The 6,324-nt window shown below is 37.7% G+C and overlaps 1 long non-coding RNA gene across 1 annotated transcript; it reads left to right on the forward strand.

The window, feature by feature from the left end:
• Positions 1-652: 652 nt before the first annotated feature.
• Positions 653-2,134, forward strand: LOC132069340 (uncharacterized). Its single transcript, XR_009417753.1, has 4 exons — positions 653-729; positions 1,526-1,636; positions 1,729-1,808; positions 2,065-2,134. It is a non-coding gene; the product is annotated as an uncharacterized LOC132069340 (long non-coding RNA).
• Positions 2,135-6,324: the final 4,190 nt, after the last annotated feature.

The raw sequence follows: 6,324 nt of genomic DNA on the forward strand, positions 1-6,324 counted from the left end.
TGCAAGGTAAGCTGATTTCTGATTCAACTCATCTTTGGGTATATTTTTGAATGATACACTAACTGTGAATTGTGATATTTTTGGTGTTGAATAAAGTTGGGAGGCTAAACCATCTTAATCTGAAACCATGAGCTAGTTAAAGACCCCATTCCTCTAGTTTGACTATGAATTTAACATGATTTTGTTTTCCTAATTTTGCTGATTCTGCTACATGTACTGGTAGTTAAGTTATGGGTTAATATATTCTTCTTTTCATGTGGTTTTTATCAAGTCAGGACTTTTCCCTGAAGTAATCTTTTTCCCTTTGTTTTATTATGTATGATATTAGCCTAAAATGAGCTCAGTATGATGGTATTTGAGGATTTTAAATTTTCTGGTCCTGTAGGAATTAAAGAATAAAACATGTTAATCCTTAAACTAATTTGAATTCATTTAATGTTATTTGTGTAGATGAAATCTCGCAGTTGGATGTATAATAGACCAAATGACGGACGAGGGGGGATGAGGCAAGAACAAATGACGGACGAGGGGGGATGAGGCAAGAACAAATGACGGACGAGGGGGGATGAGGCAAGAATTTATGGACAAGGGGGGATAAGGCAAGAATTTTGAATTCATTTAATGTTATTTCAAAATAGTTGTTCACACATACAAATAGATCCCAAATCTGATGGTGCAAAAAGAGATTGGGTTGCAATCTATGATGAATGTGCAAGTGTCTTGTATCAGGTATTTTGTTAATGGATCATTTATTTTAACATAGCTAAGTTAGCATGCATGTCAGTTAGTAAAAGGACTTCAAGATTCTTTCTTCTGTCTGACTTATCTTTGCTTTCTTATTGCATCAAGTTTATTGGTGGTTTACTTTTCCCTATTCGAGGTGGATTTGGTGTCTAGTTGACTTGCCCATTTTTGTCTGTACAAGTTTCGTTGCAAAGACATACTATATCTTAGTGGTGAGGTCTGCAAAATATAGGTTTTTGTGGAAGAAACTTTTCGGGTTGACAGACTTCAGAGTTTTAATTAATTATGAATCAGCATGATCAATGTTCAAAGAATTTAAATTTATTGGTCTTCAACAAAAACAGTTGTGGAATATTACGAAAAGATAATGGGATGTCGTGTGAGAAGGAGAAGAGATTCATTCAAAAGTTCTCATGGTATTGTGGTTTGATATGGCATAATAATACACTATCTTATCTTGTTAGTAGGTTCTCGTTGCACTTAAATAGAATACTTCCATTCACCAATTAGAGTTCAAGAATTAAACGATGACAACTGGTCACCTGGGAACTGTGTTTTTGATGGCTTTTTATCAATTGGCAATCATGAATTGAAGTAGTTTATAAGTTACTCTAGTGATTGACTTACCATTATTCTGTACCATTATTTTATTTTATATCTAATTCAATAGTCAAATGCTGCTGGATCTTTTTCACGATCAGTGTGTTGCTATTCTCCTTGATTTGCATCTTTCAAGCTGTAAGTTTGTCTAATAAGAGATGTTATTTAATAAGTTTTGCAGGAGATTGATTATACTAAGGAAGCTGCCCATGCGGAACTGTTTGCAAGTAACTTCAAAAACATGGATTATGTGAAAGTCCCATCGATAGACTGGGAATATACCACACCACAGGTTCAAATCAGTGACAATGATGGTTTAACTGATTAAAATTGAATTCTCTCCACAACTCATTTTACTTGAATGATATTTTTCATTCCTTTCAGGTTTTGACAATGGAGTATGTCCCAGGCATTAAAATAAACAGGATAGAAGCCTTAGATCAGTTGGGCGTTGATAGGAAAAGGTGAGCTGAAAGTTATGCCATTCAATTTGTTGAAATATGTAATTTACCTATGTCCTTCATTTTCGTTCATGTACCAGTGTTGTAATCATGCCCAAGAGACATGTTGCTTCAAAAGGATCCTTTATAAGTACATAGAGGGCCTGCTAAAATTGGATGTGTTCTGTCAATTCATTTTCGTATCTGATACTAAAACAGGTACTAAGTATGAAAGGACTGAAAATAACATGCCTTTGGACTTCTCTTAATTGTTGATCAGGTTAGGGAGGTATGCGGTTGAATCCTATCTGGAGCAAATTCTGTCTCATGGTTTCTTCCATGCTGATCCAGTAAGATTTCTCACTAACATTCATAGTTCTTCTGCTCTACTATGATTCCTGTTGTACATCAACTTGTTAGCCCCTAAATGTTGGAGTTCTACATGTGACTTATAGAGATACTCGGAGCATCTTTCCGTGTTCAAGTAAAAATTTGGTCCACCTTGGATAAAGTTTCCAACTGGTAGGTTTCGAGTGATAGGTCTTTTTATTATTGACAAGTACTAAGATTTCATCCAAAAAAAAAAAAAAAAAATTGGTTGAAGCCTTTGTACAAGAAGTATACATTGCTCAAGTGTAGAGCAAGCATTCCTTCCTACAAAGTCCAGCCGGTATTTATACAAATAGAAATCCCTCATATGCTCCAACAAAGTGCAAAAAGAAACTAGATGAAAGAAGGCCTTCCCAATCTTTCAAAAGCCCTTTGGTGTTTTCGCGCCATATAGTTCATATCGTGGCTTCTGGTGGTATATTCCATGTTCATCTTCTCTAATACCTTCTGCCTCTACCGGCAAGAGTGGCTCAGTTGGTTGAGCATGGGTCCTTCATATTGGAGCTCTCAGGTTCTAAACCCCCTGCCTACGACAGCAGGAGATTTGCCTTCTGGGTCGAGCTCGTCGCACAGGGCTTGCCTAGTGCGGGTTATCTCTCCTGTGTGGTTTGCGAGCTATTACACAAGAGCTGGGGTTACCTTGTGCGCACCCTAAGGGTAGCTTCATGCGGGTTCCCATGTTATCAAAAAAAAAAAAAAAAAATTAATATATGGCAGTTGCTACAACTGGTTATAATGTTAGTGTATCATCTATAGATCTATTGATATATAGATAGAGGAATTTCGCTACTAAAATTTTTCTATCAATTGGTTTATTTGTCGTCACAACCAATTTGGTAAATATGAGTTGACAAATTCATTTGTTTTTTTAAGCCAATTAAGAATGCCTTGCTCTGATTCAGTGATTTCCTCCTCTTTCTTTTGCTTCAAACTGCCTTCTACAAAGCCAAAATAGTCCCTGTAGTTGCGCTTATAGTAACCATCCAATCTCTAGATAAAAGAATAAAAGGTTAAAAAGAGTTAGAACAAAACAGAGGCATAGGAGTGGAAATATCACTACTAAGAACATGCGAATTTCCGAGGGTGACCATCGGAAATTGGCTCATTGGAAGCTTTTAACCCAAACATGGGATTATTTTGCTTGGAGCAGCTGATAACCTGAGTTGGATGGTAGAAGTATTTGATGCTCCAATCATAATTACCTATTTATCTTTATTGCAAGGCTTATGCCCTTCAACATGACATATCATTTGATACCTACATTCTACCTTGTGCAGCGATGGAGTTAGTGCTGCTGCTTTCAGGACTCTCCTTAGAGAACATAATATAATATGTTTCCTTTTTAACATGGTAAGAGGACTGATGTGTTCTAGGTTAAGCTTATCTCTCTTTGTGCCTGCTAAAAGAGTTCATTCTTTTTTTTTCTTTTTCTTTTTCTTTTTTTCTTTTTTTTGATGTGTAGATGACAGGTCACGACATCGAAAGGTTGGTCAAGAACACCGACTTGTAGATGAGCCCAGTAGTGGTGATGATGATGGGGAGAACGTGTCGAACGCACAACTGCATGGTTGAATTTTAAGTATTTTACTAACTTATGAATTTTTTGGTGGATTTGTAAAAATGTGAAAGTGTTTGGTGGATGTTTGTGAATGTTGGAAGTAGTTTGATGTTATAGGCTAACTTAATGTAGACAAGTTTAATGTTTTGTGGATGTTTGTAAGGTTTAAGTAGTTTAATGTCCTTCGTGAATGTTTGAATTACGTTTTGATTCAACTTTGAAGTAGTTTCGAGTTGAATTTTATGTAGCGCGGGTTGTAGCATGTTATTATATGTGCTTGTTGGATTGTTGGCAGCTCTTTGAGCTGGTTTTGGAAAAATATAGAATTGTTTATGATTTTTGGTAGGTGGGCAGCTGCAAAAGCAGCAAAAACTGCCAATTTTTCTACAGAAAACCGACCTCATGAGGTCGCTTCTGTTCATATCATTTTCCAGATTATAAAAAAACTGACCACTCAATCTCTTGAGTGGTGGAAATCTCAGTGGCTCTCCCTTGACTTTGGAAGGGAGAACCCTCGGAGGTACGAGAAGGGGAGAAGGACGAGTGTGTTGGGCTAGGTAGTGCCATGATTGGATTCAGAAGGCGATTTCTCATGAAAGGAGAGAAATTTGACCTTTTGTGAAGGAAATAAGTGCATAGAACAGAAGGAAAGAAATAAGTTTCAGGATGTAAAAGATTTGGAAGGATGTTGAGTTTATATAGGGAAAGATAATCTTTGACTCACGCGAAACGAGAAGTTGCTTACCGTCTCGAAACGTCAGTCGCCGCCACGTTTAATGGGCAGTGATGACTTTGACAGTTGTCATGTCAATTGATGTGATCGACCGGTTTCGTTTCCCGCATAAAATACGGGAGTATGAACCTTTTCCATTCCTGGTTACACCTATTCTTGAAAAGTGGGCGGACAATACGTATTGGGCTAAATTTGTAGAATACGCATTTGGACGAATGCCCTAATGACACGTCTCAATAGATATGATTCAGATACAAATCAGCATCCGGAACCTCCGGTAGAGGTTTAATGATACCGAATAAACCAAAGGGTCCGGTTACTCGTAGTAATGAGATAGCACCGGTTGGCAGACAATGGTCAACCGTTACTGTGCCTTCCCCCCTTCCACGGGGCATTAATAGGCTTTATTGCCCTATTTATTGTCTATCATTACTTTGTGACGTTAATACACGTTATTAGTAGGGGCACAATTCGTGGAATGTGTACCCCGGTCCCAAATATAAATAGGACTTATCATTCCATTGTAAAGGACACGAAATCCAAGAGATATATACAACATACATTTCACACTTGCATTGTTCTTAAGTTTCTTTACTATTTTCAGATCCAACAAAGGCCATTAGTAGCTTGACCGGAGCTACCAGTATGATGCTACATCAAGGCTCAAGCTTTTCTTAACTATCTACTTTGCTTATATTTCGTTCATATCAATTTAATTATCAATTATATTACTTTTTCTGGTCACTTTGGTCCTCGTGTCCTTGATCACGTACACAAATTCAACTGAACAGATTTTCGGGTAAACAGGAATTTGGGAGAAACGATCCTATGGAAGGGCTCATCTCAACATACCTTGAGCAGCCCGAAGCAAAGATAGCTCCTTGGATTCCAATTCAATTGGCATGAGTTTAACCTACACAATAGGATAGGCACAAAACATTAATTCCCCAAATTTAACATGTCTCTACCCGTCCCCTGTTTCATCAAGAACGATAGGTTTGACATGGATTTGAGTTCGTTAAAGTATTGCAACTTATACATAATAAAATTTAACTAATTAAAATCGCATCAAGACTTGTGTGTATTAATGAATTAGAGGCTCTTATTCCTTCTCTCTACAATCCCAAAGGGCCCAAAATTTTCATGCTTGTCTCTCTCTCCCCGCAAGCCTATATTTATAGGAAGAAAATGCTTGCTACTTTACTTGATTCGGGAGACCGCAGACTCCAGAGCACTTTGCCCGCTAGGTGCACGAGTTTTATGCTAACATGCCAGATTCCATCATTTGGGTGCTTGCTTCACGGGGGAACTGGACAGTTATGCTACCCTTCGGGAAAATAACCAAAACTTCCTCTACAAAGCTCAGATTGATGAAGGGCTTAAACTGTTGAAAAATAGATTCGAAGGGATATATGTTTTCTTCGAACACCTTGGCCAAATTCTTTATAGATTGCAAAATATACCCTTTCTAAGTCAGGTCATATGTTACCTTGGACGTTATTTCCTACTAACATTCTCAACTTTGGTTTTTATCTTTCCTTTGGCCGCTTTACCACTTCAACTAACTTTCAAATAGATATATTCACGTACTCTTATGATGATATAACTCTCGTGTGCACCTGGTCAACTGGGTTCACCACAAGACCACCTTGAATATTCCGATAAAATTTTAATTGGGCCTAAGGCCTTCCGACGTAATTAAGTCACTTCCATAAACTTTGTTATCCTAACATCGTGTTCTTGTCGTTCATATGCCCTTGTGTGGGTCCTACATACCTCGATTTCATCTTTATCATTCTTGTTGGGCACGAATTGGGGTCATGCGCACAAATGGCCCTATTTCGGGGTTGTCCTTAATT

The sequence above is a fragment of the Lycium ferocissimum genome, chromosome 9 (assembly GCF_029784015.1).
Source record: "Lycium ferocissimum isolate CSIRO_LF1 chromosome 9, AGI_CSIRO_Lferr_CH_V1, whole genome shotgun sequence".
Classification (NCBI taxonomy): Eukaryota; Viridiplantae; Streptophyta; class Magnoliopsida; order Solanales; family Solanaceae; genus Lycium; species Lycium ferocissimum.